Genomic DNA, 25,545 nt, shown 5'->3' with positions numbered 1-25,545 from the left:
TCACCACGAATAAATAAAAACGCACGATATCAAAATATTTTATCATCTCATCAAATTTATTTAAATCAATTTATAAGACACTACATTATGAAATTGGTTCATTTCCATTAATAACATCATCAACCTAATCATCATCACTAATTGGTTTATCGAAACCACAGAATACAACAATACCTTACAATTTGATATTGTGGGCGATTCCACGCAGATAATCAAGAATATTAGTGTCCTCATCAAAAGAAACCACCACGTTTTTTAAACGCAAATCATAATCTCGATACTTCCTCCTTTTATTCTGAACAATTTCCCTTCTAGCATTTTGCTGCTCAACAACTCCTTCAGTCACAGACTGTTCACCTTTCAGAGCATTAATCAATTTACCAGTGCTCGCATGGGCAGATTGTATCCTCGAATTGAAACCGTTATGCCACCCCTCCACGGAATTATTCGTGCGAGGAGTGTCATTCATTACTGAATCATAACAGTTCCAATACTCAACCGCAAACCTAGAAGCCAGACGACGCCCTCTCTTCTGTGCTTTGCCAATCTACGTCTCAGTGAAATACTTTACAATAGGCTTCAGATAATTTTTCTCCTCCACAAAATACTCTGATGCAAGCAACATGTCAAAGGCCTCATAAACGCGTCCAATAGGCACAAAAGCAAGGGCTATCAACATCCTGATGTAAAGATTGAATAATTCATCATGACTGTATTGGTGAGCGAAACCCAATTTAACAATTTGACGATAAATAGCTTGACCAAAGTGGAAAAAGCAGCCATGGATGTCAGAATCCGAGAATACCTTCTCAACTGCATTCAAAAAACCAAGCTCAAAATCAGAAATAATTTGGCTTGGTCGCATTTGATCTTCAAGACAATCCCGAATTTGCTTCAGTATTCGTTTATACAACTTCTCAGTTTTATTGGGAGCAGGCACGTAAACCAATGGCAATGGTCTTCCATGAAAAATACCATGAATCGAGTACAGCTGGGTGAATATCTTGGGGACAGTCAAAAACGTACCATCACACATCCATATATCACACTGTGATAAAGTCTGTAGATTCCTCTCAGAGGCGAAAATTAGATATCTATCTTTCTTTTGTCCATGATCATAATACAAGAAATTCTCACCATTATAAGTCTTTGTATAACACTCAGTTATTACCAATTCCTCTCTTGTAGCAGGTGTACGCAATAATGGATTGGCCTTGGTCCTAGATCTTGTCAAAGTACGAGTTAACGATGAGATCCCAGGTAACTCAGCAACAGCATACGTAGAAGCGTCTTTGAAAACATCCTGGATAACTTGGCTTGGAAAAGCTTGTGGTGCTTTCACAGCTTTTTTTGCTTTCGTAATCAATTTTTTAGCTTCAAGCCTCCCAAGATCTGGGGCATGTGTGGGGTGCTCGTCTTCCCTTGTAATCACACCTAAAACAGAACATGATGACGTGAATAAAAATAAAAAGCCCGCATTGCCAAGAGAGAAAACTACATTGGATTAGAATTGCTCACCTTTCTTCAATTTTGATGAGGTATGAGCCATGGCTTTACAATGATAAACAGTAGAATTTTCTACGCATCGCCACTCAACTTTGCCCTTCGCATTGCCACGAAATAAACCATACAAATAGCCTTTACTGGTCAACTGCCTCATGCCCCTCTGACTGAGCCCAAAATGAAGCGGCATTTTGGAGACCTTGTGTCCAAGACCAATGTCCCCAGTGCACTGATAATTCGTTCATACCCAAAAACGTATAATATTATACCCCAACGTTTCCTCACATTACAAGTGGGGGAAATCTATCGCCTATTGTCGGCACTACTACTTAGACTTGCTTTCAACGCGCATCCAAATACAGGTGATTTGTTGTGACTGAAGGGATTAGGATTAGCAATGAATCACTTTGAGAGAAGAACGAAGAGTAATGAAAACAAGAGAGAGCAACTGTCCTCCAGTAAACAGCAGCTACTTTACAATAAATATCGAAGGGTTAAACGAAATTAGTGCTCAATCGGTACTGTGTTGAATTTATAAAATAAATATCGAAGCGTTAAACGAAACTAATGTTCAATCGGTCCTTTGTTGAATTTCCATGTGATGAATTGTTTTTTGTGATGAATTTCCATGTGATGAAATGCCTGCTGTGATGAATTGATGTGATGTGATGAAATGTCAATGTGAAATTTAGTCCTGTTACGGATCCCAACATTGAATGTATTTGTTCTCTAATTTTTTCGGATATAATTGCCCTGCAATTTCCTTCGCTGTTTCTTCGAAACTTCGTTTAACTTCCTCATCGTCACTGTCATTATCCTCTGAAGAGGATCTCATTACAATTAATTGGTTTTTTTATTGCAATAGAACTAGAACTCACGACGCCGGTCAGTTTTGCACGTGTGCCTGCATTTAACCTCTACAGTCCCGACTATATATATACACATTAGTATACAAATGGTGGAAGTCAAATGACGGCAGTCGACGCATGCGCAGAACGACTTACTTTTCGTTTCTCTAGAGAACGAAGTTTTCACTTTACTCCCCCTGTTGAGGGAGCCGTTGCGAACTTTACATGTCAGTGGAGAAAAATAGAGATTCTCATGTGCATTTCTAAATAATCGAGTAGAAAATTTCAATTATGGGTCGGTGGAAATTAGCAATAAATCCTCGTACATCTCATTCGATCATATTAAGAAAGAAACGTTACATCAGTCAGCCAGTCAGATGATATGTCCAGTGCGGTATTTTGGGCTGATAGTAGGGGAGTATATTAATGAAACGGAAGATGAAGAGATTTGGCGTCTCTGGCAACTGATATTCGAGATTTCAAGAATTCATTTTGCTCCTTATATTGATAAAGAAACAATTCCGTTATTGAAAGAGTTAATTTCTGAGCAGGTGGTTCTTTACTTAAAATTATTCCCACAAAAATCTCTCCCACCAAAATTTCACTTCGAGTTGCACGGCTCAGATGCTATCCTGCGAATTGGTCCGTTAGTTCAATAATCTTGTTTGAAATATGAACGACACAGTAAGCTCTACAAAACATACGCCAATGACACGTGCGATTATCGAAATCTTCCTTAGACTCTATTAAAACGACAACAAATCAAATTTGCCTTCAGAGTATTTAGTGGGCGCGGTTTCGAACGCGTTGAGGTCGTTGGGAAACGCAACACTATATGTATTAAAAGGGCAACAGAATATCGAGAATTTCAATCGGTCGTACCTCTTCATCTCAATGAAGTTGATTCAGCGAAATTCGTTGAAATGCTCGGTATTAGATTCGCTGTGAATATGGTTCTGCTTCTTGACATTCTTCCTGATGGCCCCATATTTGGGGAAATACTCAATATAATTCTCGAACCTTCTAAAGTTCAGCCAATTCATTTTTTAGGGAAGAAACTAAGGACAAAGAAATTCAGTGATATTTATGAAGCCTACGAGGTAGAGAGATCAGAATGATGGTTTTTCATATCTCGTGACAAATTGTTGTCCACTTTTGCCACCCATATTCGTGAAGGAATCGCGGAAAAAAAATTTGTAACCTTCCGTCATATGCTTTAATAATATGTTGCACTGAATTCATAATGAAATGCTTCTCGATTGGAAAATTTGGATTTATCACTTCATCAATTTCGAAAATTCGGAAGGAATCTGGCATGACTCAGATTTCGCACGAGATATTTGTTCACCAAGATAATATTTTTAATTTTCAGGTTTAGTTTTTCTATTTGTGATTATCATTTTTCAGTTTCATTTTAAAAATGTACTAATGAGGGGAACTTAATCCCCTAATTCAATAGATTCCAGAATATTTTTGCCTTGAAACCATAATTTTTTTGGTTGATTAATTACATCTATTTATTTTCTAAAGTAAATTCTTTTTTTCTAGATTTTAGCCGGATGCAAGTTCTAAACTGCAGATTCTAGAATCTAGAAAAAAAAACTTGAGTTTATATTTTTTTTTCTCTGTATAGTATTCACATAGCCATTGTATCTGCTATACATCACACGTATCAACATTCAGCGATGGCCAGCAGTTCAATATCTACAATTAAAAGTACGATCACCGATTACGAGCAACGTGCTATTCTGAAATTTTTATTCCTACAAACACAAAACGCAAGCGAATCCCACCGCGAACAAACCAAAAAGCTAGGCAAAATCGCCTTCAGTAAACGTAGGGTGCAATCTTGGTTCCAACGCTTCAGTGAAGGGAACTATGATATTGAAGAACATCGAGGTGGCGAGCACATTTCTTACAGCGTATTGCAAGAACGGCATTTTAAAAGGCATTTGAGTAAACTCGAGCGTGATACCTAACCACTTTGTCGGCTTACATAGGAATTCCTAAGGCAACCCTTCCTATAATAATCACTCAACAAATGGAAATGAAGAAGGTTAATGCCAAGTGGGTGTCGCATGAACTTACTCCAGGTTAAATGGAAACACGAGCAGTATATTCAGCTCAAAATATTCAGTATTACAATTAGCAAAAAAGTCGTCTAGAACACACGGTAGCAATTGATGAGACATGGATCAGTTTTCATCGACCACCCGAAAAAGATCAAATGCGAGGCGTTACTCACTCCACAATTGAGTGACACCATGATTTCGAAATGAAGTCAATTTCGGGTGATTTCAGTGATTTCGGAAAAAATGATTTCGGTGATTTCGAGCATCACGGAAGGTGATTTCATGATTTCGAACGATTTCATTGATTCGAAATCAGTGATTTCAGAAAACGAAAGTTAATAAATAATACCGGTGGGGCAAAACGGGTTGTGTCAAATTATGAAAATCAAAACTGGCAATATTAACTGGCAAATGATAACGAATTCGTTTCATTCTACTCCGCCAATCCTGAGTTAATGACGATCAAAAGCAGTCCCTTTTACCATTTTACTATGGCAGTGAGTACGACATTTTATTATCATCGTTGGCAGGTGTGTCAATTTAAAAATCATGAATTACTTGCACGGTTCCTACTACGCCAATGCGCCATTTATTTCGGTGATTTCATTGATTTCAGACGATCTCACGTAATTCCGGAGATAATTTCAAACAAGTGGATAATTGCATTTCCTGTAAGTGCGTATAGTTCTGTTGCTAATAAATTAGCAATATGCTTCCGAAAGTATGGTCTATTTTAGACATTTTTATTAACTTCCCGACCCGAAGGGAGGAAGTTATTGTAATGACCCCGAAAATCGAATGTGGGAATTTAAGCATATCTCCACGTTTCATGACCTTTGGAACCACTTCTGACCTTTTTCAGGTACCTGTCTGTATGTGTGGATGCATGTGTGTGTGTGCGTACAGCTGTGACAACAATTTTCTGCCACGATTTCTCTTGAACAAACGATGCGATTTGACTTTTTTTTTTTAATCGCTGTATTTTCATGTGACTTGAACCTGATTAGATTATGGAAACGATTGTCTCAGCGTTTCTCCAGTTTTTTCCAAAAAACATCTGGAAAAAAGTCGAAAATTTGCGTTTTTTTGTAAATGAGACCATTCCTCCGTGCATAACGATGCGATTTTAAGTTATTTGTTAGAAACGATGAATCTTGATATAACGCACAAATTATGGAATTCTGAAAGACATTGACTCAGCAGTTCACTAGCTTTTTTCGAAATCGATAAACATTCAAGCAACAATTTTTTTTCCGATAAATTACATATTATCTCGATACGAAATACGGCGATGTGTGTGCGTGGGCGTGTGTGTGAGTGTGAGCACGTGCACGGATTTGCTTGGGTCACGAAAAAACTATGTGATTTCATTTTTTTTGCAATCAATCCATTCTCATGGAACCTGACATTCATTATTACATTATGCAAACATTTGCCTCGGCGTTTTTTAAGTTTTTGATAAAAACTTGTAGAAGACCGTTGAAAATTGGGTTTCTTCTCTTACAAATGAGAGGTTTTTTTCGTGTTACATCTGCAAATGATGCAATCACGCACGAAAACATTTAATAGAAAATCCTAGCGAATTCGCTGGAAAATTCTATTGGATTTCTATTGAATTTTCTATGATTTTTTTATCATTTTTATTGACATATTCGATAGAAAATATTGTACGGAAAAAGTCAATAGAATTTGATTTTTCTATAAAAAGTTATTCTACTGAGATATTTTCTGTAAAACAAAATTACTCGGTTCAAATTTTTTCAATTTATTTTTTCTGCAATTCCTTAAATTAGAAATATTGAACAAACTCAAAATTGAAGAAATCGAGTTGGAAAAAAAGGCTGTGATGAGAAAAGTCTCATTTTGCAATTGAAATTCCGCTTAGCCTCTGGATAATTCGATGATGAATGTTATTTTATATTCCAAGATCCAAATGGAATGAATTTTCAAATTCCAAGCGGCAGTCAATAAGATAGAGCGTTACATTGTCCATAGAGCCTATTCTTTGTATCAATCATGGGCCATCTGTGATCTACTCAAACGCGCAAGGTTATCAGATATTCAGGTGGCGACAGTGCATGTTCCAATGTTGTGTTTCTGACCAATCATTTTCTTTCAATTGATGCGTGTCAATGTAACTTAGAACTGAGTAGATTATAAGACAGATCACCTCAGCAGTTTGTTAGTTATTTGCATAAAACATGTGAGAAATGAAAAAAAAGTCTTTTTTTTTGAAAATTCAATAATTCTACGTAGAAAAATGATGGGATTTGATTCCTACTCATGCAATCGATGCATCTTTATATAATTTATATATGCGGATGCCAAGTAAAATCGTCTCAGCCGTCTTGTAATTATCAAGACGGAAATTTCAAAATTTGCGTTTTTTGTTCTAATGAACAGACAAATGGGAATCGGTCGGGAAGTTATTGGTTCGACCCGTAATGGGTCACACCCAATTCCACCCACCCCTGCCGGTCACACCCCAAAGAGCGAGCGCGCGAGCGGGCCTGATTTTTTTAGTATTATTTTTAACTTCCCGACCCGGAAGGAAGAAGTTATTGTAATGTCCCCGAAAATCGAAAGTGCAAATTTTATGATTTCTCGACGTTTCATGAACCCTAGAAACTTTTCCGACACTCTTTAGAAACCGGTATGTATATGTGGATGTGTGTGTGTGTGTGTGACCAAAATTTTATGCTACGATTACGCTCGGACAAACGAGACGATTGTTTTTTTTTCGTGCAATCGATGTGTTTCAACGTAACTTAGTGTTAATTAGATTTTGAACAACACTGACTCAGCAGTTTTTTAGATTTTCCAAGAAAACCAGCTAAAAAATGCCGAAAAATGAGTTTTTTTTTGTAAATTTGATGATTTTTTCTAAACAAACGATGGGATTGATTAGCTTCCATCACAATCGATGTGGCTTTATATCACCAACACGAGTAAAATTCCAGCGGAATCGTCTCAGCCGTTTTTGAGTTATTTGATTATAAATTTTTAGAATGTAAATTTTCTGACATTCATTTCACTGTTGAAATGGATCTATTGCAATTTCGAACTTGATCCACTTCAATACTTTTCGACTTCAATTTTTTTCAACTTCACAATTTTGGAACTTCAAAATTTTTGAATTCGAAATTTTTTCAACTTCACAAGTTGTCTACTTCGAAATTTTTACCTCCGACGGCAAATCAAAGGGAGGGGTATGCTTTTGCCAGCTCATAACACGACTCTTCAATATCATTGTCCAGAAGAAACGACATGAAAAACGATTAGAAAAAATTTGCTTCATATGGCCCGTTAAGGGACCTATGTATAACTTCCCAACGAAATTTAAAATTTGAAACTTGAAGTTTGGGAAGTTGTAATTTGGAGAAACTGAAATGTTTCGGAACAAATTTCAACTTCCCGAATTTCAAATTTCAATTTTTTTTCTTCTGTTATATTGGCATATTTTTCATTGCAGTATTATAAATATTTATGATCAATTTTTTTGCGTTAATCTGCTTCTCCTAAGTCCAATCCTATTCAATTCGAAATTGATTCACTTTCATTTTGTGATCTTCGATTGAAAATCGAATTGTGATTTCATTTGGAGTGAGTAAAGTTGTTTGTTTGCCTATGGAAAAAATCTTTTTTTTTCCACAGGTTAGGGTCTGATTGCTCCAAATCAAAAGGATGTAATGAAATCTTAAGCTTTCACTCCTCTTTAATTGAGGATTTCGTTGAAACGGTTGGGTGCAATCGGCTCTTTAGGGGGCGCAAAATTTCATTTTTTTTCCATGAATCTGCATGAAATATAATTAGTTTAATGCTTTCTATATTACATTTTCCTAACAGGAATTAATATTTAATGCATAACAACTCATTTTATTTGATGTAAATGAATGGAAAAAGTTGAATGGTTGTGTTTCACTGCGAAAGGCGAAGATTGGAGCCTTAGCACAAATTTTAAAAGGGGAGGTGAACGATAATATTTTTTATTAATCGAAAATTAACATCGATAGAATCATGATGCATGGTTACATCAAGACGTCTACTTCATGTTACATTGAAATTTATAGAAAATGTTAAATGGCTGCACCTCACTAGGAGAGGCGTTGGTTGGAGCCTTCTCTGCGAAAATTCATTTTTTTTTTATGTGAAACGATCATATGTGAAATATCGAATGATGATCATATATGATCCTATATGACCGCATATAAACCTAGAAGACAACAATAAACAAGCAAAATTTGAATATTACATAATGATTCTTTCTTTTCTTCTGTTTTTACCCTCATTATAAATGAAAAAAATATATATATTAATATCTCTACTTTTCTCAATAGGTTAGAGTCTGATTGCTCCAAACCAAAACGAATGCTTAGCTCAAATTTATTTTCAAGGTAAATTATATAGTAGGATTGACAATTGTTTGTACGTTCAAGAGGCAGAATAATTTTCCATTTGTCCCGTCTCATTTGAGTTAATGCTTATTTATCCTTTGGATACAGTCTCTTATAAAATGAGTTATTGAAATNACGTTCAAGAGGCAGAATAATTTTCCATTTGTCCCGTCTCATTTGAGTTAATGCTTATTTATCCTTTGGATACAGTCTCTTATAAAATGAGTTGTTGAAATCCTAACCTCCCATTCTCCTTTGATTGAGGATTTCGTTGGAACGATTGGGTGCAATCGGCTCTTTAGGGGGGAGGGCAAAATTTCATTTTTTCCATCAATCTACATGAAATATCATTAGTTTCATGCTTTCTATATAATAGTTTCCTAACAAGAATGAATATTTAATACATAAAAATGCATTTTATTTGATGTAAATGAATGGAGAAAAAGTTGAATGGTTGTGTCTTACTGCGAAAGGCGATAGTTGGAGCCTTAGCACTAATTTTAAAAGGGGAGATGAATGATAAAATTTTCTATTATTCGAAAATTAATATCGATAGAATCTTGATCCATTGTTACATCAAAACATCTACTTCATGTTACATTGAAATTTATAAAAAATGTTAAATGGATATACTTCACTAGGAGAGGCGTTGGTTGGAGCCTTCTCCACGAAAATTCAATGTTTTTTTTTGTTTTTCCTGACTTGTCACGCAGTGTGAGTAAAACAACCAAACATGAAATATAATAGGATCTTCTGTCGCTTCAGAACTTTCGACTAAAAGAAACACTGCCCACGGATATCGTGACAAAGATGTTGTTCGGTACGCGGTAGGAGAAACTTTCCTAATGAACATGAGATTACATAATCATATGAGGGCCCATGTGACGCCATATCAGCCCTATATAACCCCATATGACTCACATATGACCCCCGCATGACCCCTTATGTCCTTATACGGCCCCGTATCAATTTCATATAATCACCATATGACATCATAAGAGACCCCATATGACCCCAAGATGAAGCCCATATAACCACACTTAATCACGATTTTGCCAAACTTTACTCAGGCGATAGTCGGAATATAATCAAGACTTAACCCGGCCATGATTAATTGAAGAGTTAGTCGGGACCATGAATAAATATGTACAAAACCGACCAATCAAAATGATAACAGATGCATATGGAAGATTACTAAAAATTCTTTACATAAAAAGCTTACAACAATCGCTATTACACAACTTGGTAAATAGTCATGCTTTTTTCACCATCTTTCTACTCCATCGAGAAGACATCGAAACAAACTTTTTGAGTCGTAATTTCAATGATATCGCTTTTGGTTTTTCCAATTTATCCCGAAAAATATTTTTAAAAAAAATCTCACAATCAATGTGCTGTAACTTGACAATGAATGGTGCGATTCCCATCATTTTTTGATAGAATCAAGGGGCTATCGATGTAATTTTTTCAAGCCATGATTCATTTCATTTCGATAATAATTTTTGGACTGATCGTCAAAAAACAATTTTTTTTTCAATGCCAATATTTCGAAAACTCCATGAATAATTGAACTATAACGAGTGTCTTTGGATACAGCTTACTAAAGTCTATATCCATGAAAAAAATCATGAAATTCCATTGAGCCTCTATAGAGAAAATTGCAAAAGAAAAAATTAAAAAAGAGTACACACACATACATACATACATACATACACACATACATACATTGAGGGGAGGGAAGAACTCGATTGTGGACCTTACCTTCGTGAGCAGCAACCTTGCAAAGAGACTGCTCATGGAGTGTAACTGATATCTACACTGCAAGCGATCACCGTGCGATATTCTGGGAGACATGTACTCGCCAGAGAGCCGCCTTAATGCCTAAAAAGACCAATTGCATTGGCTGTGAAGTGAGCACCTTCGATCCTAGCTCTTACTCAGCAGCACTAGATGATCACCCGGTTAGTGGCAGCAATGCTACTGAGGAGGCACACAACATCATGAGAAGAGTGACAGAAGCATGCGATGCCACCATGACCAGGAAACGGACTACAAACCGACATCCACCGGTGTATTGGTGGAATGACACCATCGCATGCCGAGAACTCAGGAAAGCTATCAAGTGCAGTAAAAAGCAATCTTGATGTGAGCTTCTTGCTGAGGTGGAAGGTGACCCATGGGGTAGACCATACAAGGTGGTGATGACGTGCCTCAAAATCAACAAAGAAGAGTTGATGGAAGTTTGCAATAGAGTGGGTAACACCAAAGCCCCTGGCCTAGATGGAATCCCCAATATCGCGCTGAAGTCAGCTATCCACGCGATGCGGGAGCTGTTCCTGGACGTGTACAATGAGTGCCTGAGGGAGGGCACCTTCCCAGCCACGTGGAAGCAGCAGAGGCTAGTACTGCTCCCGAAAGGGAAGAAACCACCGGACGAACCCTCATCATATCGTCCTCTCTGCATGTTCGATACCGCTGGCAAAGTTCTCGAGCGCATCTCGAGTTCATCAAAGAATAGAAGCAGCAGTTGAACCTCTACTAGCTGAAAATCAATATGGTTTTCGGAAAGGTCGATCCACACTAGATGCCATCAGCCTTGTCATCGATACCGCCAGGGAAGCGATTGCAGGGACAAGATGGCTAAATGGCACGAAGAAGTACTGCTTAGTAGCGACACTGCACATCAAGAATGCCTTCAACTCAGTCAGGTGGAACTGTATTATGGAGACTCTTGCGAAATTGAACGTACCAGGATACTTGCGGAGGATGATCGACAGCTATTTTACCGGAAGGGTCCTCAAGTATGACACGGAGTGTAGTCCCGAGCAGTATAGAGTCATTGGGGGGGTGCCTCAAGGCTCAGTACTGGGTCCCTTACTATGGAACATCATGTATGACGGGCTGCTGAAGCTGGAACTGCCGCGGGGAAATAAACTCGTGGCATTCGCAGATGACGTGGCCATAGTCATCGTAGGAAAATACCTGGAGGAGATAAACTTCATCTTCGACAGGACGTTTGAGATGATCCGTCATTGGATGGACTCAGTAAGCCTGAACTTGGCGGAGCATAAAACGGAAGCCGTGCTCATCACTAGCAGGAAGGAAATCGAAACCATCACGCTGCAGGTTGGGTCTTGCGAAATTACTTCCCAGCCATTCATCCGATACCTGGGGGTGATGATGATGCCCGACTCAACTTCAAGCAGCAAGCGGAGCACGTGGGTACCAAAGCGGCTGGAGTCAGATCCACCTTATCGCACCTCATGTCCAACATGGGAGGTCCCAAGCAAAGAAGGCGACCGCTACTGTCATCGGTAGTCACGTCGGTGCTCACATACGGCATTGCCACCTGGGTTGATGCACTGCAGTTGCAAGAATCACGGCGAAAGATTGCACCAGTTTATCGACTAAGTGCCCTTCGAGTCGTGAGTGCATACCGGAAAGTGTCTGAGGACGCAGTCTGTGTCATATCCGGAATGCTACCGGTAGAGCTACCGGCTGAGGAGCGAAGATCTCTGTACAAGCGGAAAACATCAGAAACGCTGAGCCCCGAAGTACTAGCGACAGAAGAGAGGCGACATAGTTTGCACCGATGGCAGGAGAAGTGGGACACCTCTACCAAAGGGAGATGGACTCATCGTCTGATCCCGCAGGTGGATGTCTGGGTAAGTCGAAAACATGGAGAGATAAATTATTACTTGTCACAAGTGTTTTCAGGACAAGGGTGTTTCCGGGAGTATCTTTATAAATTCAAACATGAAGATTCTTTGGAGTGCCCCGCCTGTACAAGAGTGGTTGAAAACGCGGAGCACGTATTCTTCACATGCTCGCTTCAACGAGATTCGGAATACTTGGAAGGCTGCCCTGGAAAGGGAGGCCAGGCCTGAGAACTTGGTGGAAGCAATGCTGTTATCGCAAACAGCCTGAGACGCAACGAGCGACTTCGCGGCAGAAGTCATGAAGGCGCTCAGAAGTGAGGAACGCAAACGGAAAGCTACAGATTGAACGAGGAATCTACTGGAACCTCCTCCCCGTACCCAACATCTCAGCGGGACAGAAGGATGTACACTAGACGATAACAACATGGAAGAGCAAATAGCTGAGACCTCCCTCGTGAAGTAATACTTAACGGTGGTGCCACGAGTAGATGAAAGGTTAGTGGAATTTAGTCTGACAGGAGTTTAGTCGGTATTGATCATTGATCCGAGCCCGACATACCCCACTTGAAGGAGGAAATCATTGATTCCCGTCTTCAAGTGGGGATGCGTAAATGCATTCTCCGACAGACGATAAAAAAAATCATACATACATATATACATACAGACACCATCTAACAATCGCATACTCGGACTTTTTAGACCATATTTAGTTACCCAAACACAAAAAATTGGAAACTCAAATTTGAACGATTACAAAGCTTCCATTCGGAAGCAAAATGATTTCCGAGAGCTGAAATCACTTCATCTCAGTAATTTCGGTGATTTCATGTGATTTCGGATTCATTTCGGAATGATTTCATGCCAGAGTGGCGCCGTGATTTCGGAAGTGAGTAGCCTCTCGCCGTGCAGTCAGAAACGCCAAAAACGTTTTTAACCCTAGTTTGGTCACCATAGGAGGGAAACGCCGCAGAAGGTCGATTTTTTTTCTTACCATTGACTGGCTGAGCGGAAAAATCCTCAAAAATTGGAATGCGTCAATTCAAGTGTCTAGAAAATTATAATATTTTTTAAAATTATTTATATCCACAATTCCTGAAGAAAAAAAATTCTTTCTAACAGACGGGCAATTTTTTCCCATGTTAAATGAAATTGCCCGTTGTGCGACGTTGCCGAAGTCTCGCTAAACGCGTCCGGGCAGTATAGAGTGAATTCGGCAACGCTCGGGCCTAAATAACACGGCGGCGATTCCTTGCGGAGGTGACCAAAGTCGCAAGTTCTCATATGGTGACCAAACTAGAGTTAAAATGTGGACAGCTACGCGTCCGGCAGTCTGGTATGAAATTACAGGAGTGAACACGTTCACCGGCGAATCGACAGATTCTCGGGGAATATCGTTCGGTTTTGAGAATCTCACAGTTTAACAGAGTTTTGTTTTTTTTTCCATGTGGTCGCAAGAGAGGGCCTCTGTCGGCAAACCATATATATTTGTCAAAGTGTGTGTTGAGCCGATAATAAATTTTTCCTCCTTTTCTATACGTTTTAAAACAGAATTTCTTATCTCACCGATTCGATGATTGCAAGTGATTTCAAATGATTTCAAGTCATTTCAAATGAAATCATGTGAAATCGGGGAAATCACATGATTTCACTGATTTCATTTGATTTCAACTGATTTCACGTGATTTCAGGACTGATTTCACATGATTTCCGAACTGATTTCATGTGATTTCAGTCCAGAGTGACACAGTGATTTCACCAGTGAATAACCCCTCAGAAAAGTGTGCCTTTTCTCCAGAAACCCCTTGGTACTAGGTACAAGTACTTTTTCTACTGATCAAAAGTAATTTTTTTTGGGTGTACTACTCCAATATTCCAATATTCTGTTATCAGATTAGAACATACACATGCAGATTACTGATTCCATGTGAGTATAAGTCATATTAGTAATTGTTTTCAATCATCACCAATAGATGCGAAAACATTGGGAGCCTCTTCACAAGAGTTCTTAAAAGCATCAATTCCCGTCAGGGCCTCATAACATCACCATGAATTCCCCATCTGTAATTGATTAAACAGGGTCAACATTCTTTTTTCTAATTACCATGAATTCATATCAAGTAAGATTAAATTGGCTGACGTGAGTGTCCGGCTTTTAGACTAGATATAGTTTCAGTTGTTCTTCCGATTTATATTTGTGAGACTAGCAATAAGGAAAGAAAATTTAAAAAATAGGATTTTTACGTTTTTTACTACTCTCGAGTAAACATTATTTTCTTGTGATAAACTCTAATTTTGGCTGTGACAAATTGCGATTCAGAAAAATTAGTATCTTCGACAGAGTATCCGTAAATTGAAACCGTAATTTATATTTACATTTTTCGTGAAAATGAGTGATAACAAATTTACAGTAAATTCTAGCTTCTTTAATAGATCATGTCCATATTGATCAAATTTAGTAGAAAATCAAAGGAAATAGAAGAAAACCATACTGCTGCTTTTTTTTCAATTTTTATAAAACAGTTATAAAAACATTGTTCCCAAAGTCCAAAAATCCCCTTTCCGCCTTACGTCTGACTAATCACACCTTTATCCACTCTGGATTCCGTACGCAGCGAAAAATGCGCGAATACAAAGCGCATATGCCACGAGAAACATCTGTTACCAATACTCTACCGGACACTGAGTATCCGCAGGTCGTTGGAAAGCCAAACGAGATAACTTGCGAAAGCAATAACAATGGAAACAGTGGAAATGTACACCCCAGCACAAGTAACTCACCGCGTATACTCCGCTGGTGAAGCTACATTAGGATCTCTTCCTTGACTTTACGTCTGTCCCGAACAGTCGTAGCTTCCAATTATCGTACGACACTATTCCTTTATTACGTGTACACCATGAGTGAGAGAGTAGGCGGTGGAAGCCCGATAGGAACATTTACCCATTCAGTTAACCCCTGGGAATACATAAACGACCGGCAGAGTTGATAGATCGTGCTGTGCACGTCACTATTACTTCATCCTTTTTCTTTCCCTCGTTGTTGAGATTCTGTCTTTTAACTTCTCATGTATTTGGAAAAACTTCTACTAGAAATTTGTGCACCAGCGGTTGACATTTTCCCTTCTCCATTGAAAATCCTCCTGGGACTTCTGGAATTAACGAATCACGATCGGCCAAAATCCGATCGTACAAGAGATGGAAGGAAAAGAGGAAAAGAAAAAAACTACTGATGGAAAAAAGAGACATGGGGATGAGTGTTCGGGCAAATTTCCAGGGACCTTGCCGCGTTAAACGACGTTAGTCTCGTCTGGTAGTGACGCTGAGCTGGCGACTGTGGGGTTAGGGATGTCCTGGGTCCTCGTTAGCACCCCTTTCACCCCCACCCTCATCTTCTTTTTCTCCCTCTACTCTTTGTCCGCCCTTTTCTACTCGTATTTATGCCCTCCTACTCATTTTCTCACCAAGTCACACTTCAACGTACCCACTTCTCCCTATCACCTCATCCCTTCTCTCAATGGAACACACGATAGAACGAACAATTGTACGGTAATTCTTATCAATCAATAAACTGACCATGATGGCTAAAACTATTGTGCATTATGTTGGGATTCTAGTACTCGAGAATACTTAGTTCCCGGGATAGTTGAGGGGATGAGGTGCTTTAGTGCTCACCGGAAAACTAGTATACTATGTTGAGACACCCAGTGATGGTACTCTGAGTGCGGTCAATCGAGCGGTAAGTCACTGGAAGGACCATTCTACCAACGGAAGAACGACTAAGAGACACGTAAACGGGGGTCTTTGTGTTGAATAGGGCGATAATAAAAATCCAATGAATGGAGAATACTACTGAAAAGTCGAATTTCAACATTTTTCAGGTGAAATTGTCTTCCGGATGTGTAATAATTATGAAATATTTGCGTTACGCACTTCCTTGCATGCTAGATCGTTTTTCCATTTTGATTAGAAGATCGATATAAATGTGACTTTTTGATATTTTATACAATAAAGAGCCGCTGCCACAGCTCCTGATAATGTCGACCCCACTTTTTTCCGATTCACGTAGAAGTAAAATTGAAAAATAATCAAGAAGAATTTTTATGAATAATTTTATTCATTCAATATGCATTCAGCCAGAGTGTCAGTTTGAGTTTGATCGATCTACTCACTGCTTATTCCAGTTTAATGCCCGGAAATACTTTGCTCGGCTCAAGTAACTCGTTTTATTTTATACCTATAATCTCGAGGTCACTCGAAGAAAAACATTCTAATATAATGGAACAAGCAATAAGACAAAAGCCATTTGACAGATTATATATGACTGCTACTCTCCACGTATTTTTTTCTTCTATTTTCATTTCTACGAATTGCATTAGTAAGTATTCTGAATGGATTCCAATTCTGATTATTACTCTGCACGTATTTCTCCCTCCCGAATGGAATTAGTTATGTAATTGTGATCCTTGTCGATTTCCTAATTTTGGGTGGAAATGCCTAGAAATATCATGAACCATGAAGAAGAAATGTTTTTTGAAAAAGGCTATATGTATGTATGTGCACATGTGTGTTTATACGTCCAGAAGACGCTGAAATTCTGGCTGCTAATTGGTGCTACTGAGACTCAAATTGTGCTAAATTGCAGTTCGATAGGTTGAGAGGTTTCTCAGATATAGCAATTCCTCACCAATAGTTTTATGTAGATATCTCTTGAACTATTCGACCCATTCAATTTTTTTAAAAATTCTTCCCATGATGATACCTATTCAATTAAATCGAAAAAAGACCATCTCATCCCAAGCAATGATGTAATTCCACGTAAAATCCGAAATGAAAAAAAATGTCATGTTTGCGATCGAGGGGTTATTCACTGGTGAAATCAGTGTGTCACTCTGGACTGAAATCACATGACATCAGTTCTGAAATCATGTGAAATCAGTCCTGAAATTACGTGAAATCAGTTGAAATCACTTGAAATCATTTGAAATCATTTGAAATCACTTGCAATCATCGAATCGGTGAGATAAGAAATTCTGTTTTGAAACGTATAGAAAAGGGAGAAAAATTTATTATCGGCTCAACACACACTTTGACAAATATGTATGGTTTGCCGACAGAGGCCCTCTCTTGCGACCACATGGAAAAAAAACAAAACACAACTCTGTAGAATTGTGAGATTCTCAAAACAGATCGATATTCCCCGAGAATCTCTCGATTCGCCGTTGAACGTGTTCAGTCCTGTAATTTCATGCCAGACTGCCGGACACGTGGCCCTGTCCAGATTTTAAAACCGTTTTCGGCGTTTCTGACTGCACATTATACGACAGCCCCCTGTGATTGAAAATGTGCGAAGCAGACTACATTGAAGGTAAAATTTTTTGGAAAGTATTGAGGTGTGAAACTGGGATGCATTTACCGGTGTATGTGCAAAAAATTTTTGCATCAGATTCGTTGGATGATCCAGCGACTCTCGGGGAACTCACCAAAGAGGCGATCGATGGAATAGAGACACACGCGAGAGATGTCCTGCACGAACTGTTGGACCCTGTGGGGATTTTGAGCTGTTCTATGGCCCTTAGCTCCTTACAAGAAGGAACCAATAAAATTCCAGTTCAGCGTTGGAGCACGTGCCAAGATGAAATTAATTTCATCATGCAATCTAGGGAAAAGAAGATCATGAAATTTCAAGTTTCACTGAAAATTCAATGAAATTTCAGTGGAAATTAAATGTACTAAAAATTACCGTAAAGTGTACCCAAAATTTTAGACGAAAATTTTCAACAGTCAATATTCAACCGCGAAGATTTGAATTAGCCCTGCTGTTAAAGATAGGACGGTCGATGATGGCGCTGACCCATGTTGAAGCGGTAGGTACAAACCCCCCTCCACCTATTTGTACCTAGAATACTGGCTGTATGGCAACAACCTAAAAATCTAAGTCGCCTCTCCATAGAACGACATAACCAATAATAATAACCTATTCGTACCTCCCCGATGCCATGTTAAATTCGGATGCGAACAAGGCTTAGTTAGGGGATTTTTAAGGGTTTAAAGGTCAAACAATCTTATAAGCAGACTTCCTTCGACCCAAAACTATTTTGACATTCCTAGATTCGCCCATATGAAAGCTTCCGCTGTCGAATCTTTCGCCAGTTTCAGCTTCATCATTATGGTTTCACAGTCCTTCGGGGTTGTTCAAGTATTATGTAAGCAAATTTTTGAACCATTTTGACCCGTTTCTCCCCCTATGTTAACACATTCCCTATATTGATAACACGTGCTGTCAGAAATCTTGAACTCCCCCCTCCCCCTAACTATGCTTACGTAATACTTGAATGTCCCCATATTCGCTACATGAGATTGAACGATGAAAGATTATTTAACTCTTTTAAATACTCCACTCACGTATCCCATTTGACCCGTAGAAGGTAATAGCCCTGATAGATCAGACCCAGGGTTGACTGTGGGTTTACGGAAAAACCCCAGAGAAACAAGAGAGAAACTCTGGAAAATTTCCATAAACCCAGAGGTAACCCAGACTCACCTCTGGGCTTGATTCATCAGGAGAAAGCTGATTTTTTTTTTGAAATTGATGAACGAATCGCCAGCGAAAAATCATCAATATTTTGCCAAATCAAAGCGAATCAATTTTCAGGCGGTGATGATAAGATAAATGTGCTTTGATTTGGGAAAATCTCGTCACTTTTACAGGAAAGTCAATTCCTCCACCTATTGCGCTTGTTTAAGCCTCCGGACCTGTTGACTCTCAATTTTTAAAACTATCGCTCCCATCCGATTCATTATTGCCCCTCGTAGAGTGAGTCCCTCCTTGCAACTTGGTCGCAATTCACAAGGTCCTATTTCATCATCCGATCCTATTTTGCTCAGTTGCCATCAGGTAATTGCGCAGATGAATGAAATCAATAATTTGAAATCATTTGAAATCATGTGAAATCATTTGTAATCACGTGAAATCATTTGAAATCACTTGAAATCAATCAATCTAAGAAATCACTTGAAATCACTTTGAAATCACGTGAAATCACGTGAAATCGGAAATAGTGTATCGATCATAGTGTCGCGATATTCGGTAGTGAATAACCCTACGTTTGCGATTGCCTTGCTGATTTTTTTTTAGCAGAAGTACAGACCAAGCTCTCATAAAATTTTTAGAGCGATTCGATTTTTTTTCAGCGAGTTATGATTTTTCAAAAAATTTCACTTTTTTCACCTGAATTTTGATTGTTTAAGAAAAAGGCAAAATAATTGAATTTATTCATTATGAATCGAATTTTCGTTTTTACACATTGAAAGGTATTTGAAAACGCTTGAAGATGAGCGCAATTGAACTCAATTTATTCAATTTTTAGTGCCATTATGGCAAAATCAATTGTTTTTTCAAATTTGCATTGCTCGAAAACATTTTTTTAATCTAAAATTTTAGGAGTAGCTTGAGGACATAACTACCGATATTTTCAATAAAGAACAATGATTATTTTGCAGTCGTTTTTCGTTAAACGCGGAATTTTTTTCCTAAAAATACGTTTCCAGGAACAATGCGTAAATAACATGATTCAAGCCGATTTCCAAAATACGGATTGATGGAGTCTGAGTTACTCGATTTGAAGTAGGTCAAAAATCTACTAGAATCAAGTCGCCGTTGACTTGAATCAGAACGTTTTTTTGGGTGAGAAATTATCTTTCCGTTCCGGCGGGCGCAAAGTTACATTTCCTCTGACTTTGCGCCTACACCGAAACGGAAAATCGCGTTCTAACCACGGGAAGTAAAATAAAGGACTCTCAGCCACGTGCTTACCAAGCTCGCCTTCGGCTCGGCTGGTAATTGCACTGGCGGCTGAGGATCCTCTATTTTCCCTCCCTAGGTTAGAAATATACTATTTGCCCATAGAATTGCCACATCACGACCTACTCAACCCTTCTTTCTTTTATCACACGTGCTCACAAAATAGAAGTCCCCCATAATCGCACGACGTAATTGTTGAAACCTTCCCAGCATGATCATCGTTCTATCTCTGGAAATGTCTATCTCACATTTTACAATCCACTTATCCGGAGCAATACTTTACACGTTCAAACGATTACGCCTGTAATGTAACTCCCGCACACTCTCATAAGTCACTGTGAAATAGATTATAAAACGTGTCTGCAATATTCCCGTATAAAGTGGGTAGTAGAATTGTAGTAAACGCGGATCCATTACTTCCGGAGAGGTAAGAGATCCCACAGATAGGCTAGGTGCTTCTGCAACTAATGATAGCCATCGATATTAGAGACCAAAATGACACGGAGGTCATCTGCATTTAAATGAAATCTCTAGGCTGCTCATCTCGCCTCTTCACTTTTTTGCATCGAAAAGTTTTTCATTGCAATAGCTGACGCATGAAGTAGGGCACTAGTTGATAATTCCCCCTAAAATATTGATAGCACTTGATACGTGGTACGTGCAACAGAAAAAAGAATTGAAACCATTTCACCGAATCAAATTGGAAATCATGCTCATTGGAACGTCGAACGGAGTAGGCGAAAATACTATATCCATGACCAGAATCTGCCATTAACAATGGCGTGGCAGGAAGGGGATGGGATGAGGTGGGGGAGGACGGAGGATTTTCGAGTGGCATGACACACAGATCGCATAATGGAATACTTTTACCAACATCCATTGACCCTAGCATCATTAATTATTCAAGAATGAACCTGTGCATTAACCAACGGCCACACCGAAAATTCGTTGAACCCTGACACACACGTTTCTCTTCAAACGTGCCCTGGGTTTTGCGGTCTGGTGCTCCAACGAGCCTCCTCGATACAAATACTATAGGGGATACTGCTTTCGATGGTACTTCATCAATTTCTCACATGAATTGATTCAGTCAATTCAATTTTGTATTTGTCATTTTGCGTAAAAAGGAGTCGAAATAGAATGATTTTTCTTTGAAGAAACTATTCTATGCAAAAGGATGACGATAAATCGAGAGGAGCCTACTCGGGGTCCATGCTCGAAATTTCACACATAAATATTCAGTTAAAGGCGATCAACAAACGGAGCTTTGGCTTACGAACGTGAATAGAGGCAGAATGAATCACACCCACCGACAAAGTAACATACAAGAACATCCCCATGAATATCTTCATGAATAAGTACTGAGGAATCCATTAAAAGGGTGGTTAATGATCTGTAACTGTCTAGGAAAGTGACAGCTTCACTTACAGCACTATTGGGGGTCTAGATGGTTCATCAAAATTTAAAAAATGTTCTTACATGACTTGTTTTTAGAGTATTGTGATGAGAAATCTGCCTACACGTGGGTTGTCGTCATATGCAACACAGCCAAACGTCGGTTTAACATGAAGCCCCCGAACATCGGCGCCCCGATGGAAATCCAAACATCGGGCAAACATCGGCGAGTTTGTCATAGGCTGCGGACCGGCCATTAATCGAAAGCGGCTCAATACTCGCAGAATATTTTTGATTAAATATTAATTCATCATCGTAGTTTGTTGTGAATTTGAAAAATTCGCGAGCATATCGACAGTTATTAAATCGAAGTGCCAGATTATGAATGGCTATAAGTAGATCGTCTAATAATTATTATTCTTATTTATTATGAATAAATGGATTAAGCCTCAACCCATCAATTTATCCCAGTTATTAGTGACAATTGCATTGTTGGATATCGGGAATGGTTGGTAAACACAACGTAGTATTCATATACCCGAAAGAAATCGCCCACCATAACATGTTTTTTTGTCATTCCGGCCGTGAGGCAGCGCTCTGCCTACGGCCGTCATCACAAAAAATACTGTTCGTCATACGGCCAAAAAAAACTTTTCTAGCTCATATGATTGCAGCCCTCGCCTTCGGCTCGGGCTGCAAACTCATATTCGCCAGAAAAGTTTTTTTCGGCCTAGTGACGAAATATACTATATACGCCTCAGACGTCAGCGTGCCGTGCGGATCAAAAGGATTCCGGATCGAACCCCTCTATAGCAGCAGTAATTTTTCGAACGTTTAATTCCGGTGAATTTCAATTAAACATGTGCGCTTATAATTCAGAACCAATAATTAATAATCAATAATAATGAAAATTTCATTGTTTTATTTTTGTCAATAAATTAGATGCCCTCTCGGATATTGAGGAATGCCCTATTGGAAAATCCAAAATTATAGCGTTACATACTGATCAGAATCTGATATGATAACTTGATCAGTGTCTGATCAAGACCTGACTAAAATTTTCACTCGGGCAGTTGATTGTCTTAGTTTTGAGGCTTTCGCGGCCATGATTAATGAAATCTTTGGCTTCCGGATGGATGCCGCGTTTGGATTCAGCGTTGCGCCGACGTTTCGCAAACATTGCAGTCTGCATCTTCAGGGCTATGAGCTCCGATTCTGAGCTCCGATGTCTAGGGGTAGTCCTTATATGCCTTCCCTTGTGGTCACGGGGGAAGTGGAAGGGGGGTGGTCAGCCAATCATATATTTTTAATTGATCAGCTGGTCTTGTCAGCAGAGGAGCAAATTTTTAAATGTTTGATTTCATTGTATTTCAATTTCCAGGTGCGCGGTAATAATCCAGGACGAATAATTAATAGAAACTAATGATGATAATAATTTTTTCCCATCCATTGTTAACTAACCGACAATCACAATCACCAACAACGCTTAGCAACAGTGATGTACGGTCCGACCGCACTCTCTTTCATAGGTTACTCTAAATTTATAAAAAGGGTTATGAAGCAATAAAAAATTGTTTATACAAATATCTATAAACAATACTCCACTTTATTTAGCCGAAGCTCGATTGAGCCTTTAAAATGTGGTAATTCAAGGCTTGAATCAAGCCTTGACACCGAGCCTCGTTCAAGCCTTGCGGACTAAGCCTGAAACGAGGTTATCATTTTAGGGCTGAAGGAGGATTGATCCAAGGCTGAGCCCCAGCCCTGATTGAGCATTTTCGAGCCTTGGTCCAGGGCTTGATGAGCCCTGTTTCTATCGTCAATTCTTACCTGGGTACACACACATCAGCGAGCTTGGCGGGACATAGTATTGCAGTATTGCCACTGACCCAAAGTATGAGAGCGCGGCGTCAATGTGTCTGCAACTTTTCATATCGCAAAATCACTTCAAGTTCCTACTAGGGCAATGCTCGGGTGTTGCATACATCGGCAACCCCTGTATGGGAATGAGTTTCACAGTGTTTTCGTCTACTGACGTTTAAAGGTATCATCGCTGCCAAGAAGATTTGCCCTCCAAAGAAACTCGAAATATCGCCCTTTAAACTTATTGATGATGGGTTTCAGTATATCCAAGATCGAGATACGCGGGAGCGTATCGGGCCAAGTCCACGAAATCACCAAGAGCGACCAAGTATCTATACACCACACAACTTCCCCCTCCACAACCACCAATCTATTTTTTTTTAATAATCAATTCACGCGATCATTTAGATAAAAACTGGCCTTAGTTACATTATATAAATCGCGTATCAGCTTTCCACTGATGCAATTATCGGTTGAATTAGTTGAATATTAACAAAGATAGCCACATAGCAACGAGCTATTATGCACATTTTTCGGGTTTCGATTATTATCCATCTGTCTAGGGCATACATTTCTCTTATGAAGTTGGTAATTCTCACTAGATCTTACCTCACTATATCCTCAACTATCTGTAACTAGATCTCAGGTAGTAGGGGTTGACCTCCAGGTACTTAGCCGACATAGGGCACTAATTAAAAAAACGACCTTATGTACTCGATTGTACGTCGTTAGGACATGATTGTACAGTGAAAATATTTGTTTGTACATTCACCAATTAATTTTTAAAAATTAATCAAATTTTGACATGATGCTGGCCGACAAAAATTGTAAATTGTTCGATCAACCCCAATTAAGGGTCCAATCGAAAGGAAATCGTTTGGAGATTCTAAATTTAATGACCCCATCGTTTGTAGAATCATTTATAATTAAAAATTATACTGAAATGTTCAATTACCATTTATCCTTATTTCCATAGGATACGGACAGTCTCTGCATTACCGACATTAGTATTCAAAAAGTGTTTGTATGTGTGTTTACAATATTTTTATACAAAAGTTTCTCATGTTAAATAACATTGAAGGGAATTATATCAATTTATATTGGAAGTTAATCATTTCATTTGTGCCCTTCTAGCCATTGGAAATATGTTCAAACGTAGTGTTACATTGTCAAGTATCATCATATCAGCCTAATTTAGGTTATAATCAGGTAAGAATTGTTGAAAAGTTTTTTATCAAACATTTTTATTAACAAGTTTTGATTTTTTTTTCGAACTTCCACCGCGACAACTAGTCATGAAAATGGCGATCGTACCGGTGCCTGATAATTAGCACCACATAATTAAAAAAATATTTTGTTTTCCATTTAGGACAATAGCAGGATCATCATAAAACATTGTAGTAGTATTCAAAATGTTTGTAGGTCCTCCATTGATTTGTTACTAATTAATTAAAATAATGAGCAAAAGTTAGCTCCCCACTTTCCTAATTTTCATTTGTAGACCCAAATTGACCTTGTCAACCGTTAGTAAATCGTTTGTAGGTAATAAATAATCTTGAATAATCTGTGTAGATCTAATTGTTGGTTAAAAATTAATTAATTATAATAAAAATTCACATAAATTAAAATTTATCATTCGATTAATTGATGAAGGTAATTAGGTACACTGAACAATCAAGTTTTTTTAGGGTGAAATGATTATATCGGTAAATTCGCCCTGCCCTGCTAACAACATTACGAAGGGTGTAACAATTTGCTATCTTGGGAATAATTATTTCACCCTAAAAAGAATTAATAGGGTCCCCAGACGATCGCCATTTTCACTAGTTTGCGCGGTGGATATTTGAATATTATAAATTACGATTTGATGAGATTCATTGAATTATCTTATCTAATTAGTGAAGAAGACGGTCTTTCAGTAATTTAGAACCTTATTCCAGTCGGCTTGCAAATATCAATACACAAATCATCCTTTTCTGAATTTGAAAAAAATAATTGAAATCTGCCAAAAAA

The sequence above is a fragment of the Diachasma alloeum genome, unplaced genomic scaffold (assembly GCF_001412515.2).
Source record: "Diachasma alloeum isolate Michigan unplaced genomic scaffold, Dall2.0 Dall_scaffold_00184, whole genome shotgun sequence".
Taxonomy (NCBI): Eukaryota; Metazoa; Arthropoda; class Insecta; order Hymenoptera; family Braconidae; genus Diachasma; species Diachasma alloeum.
This window is presented reverse-complemented; position numbering follows the sequence as displayed.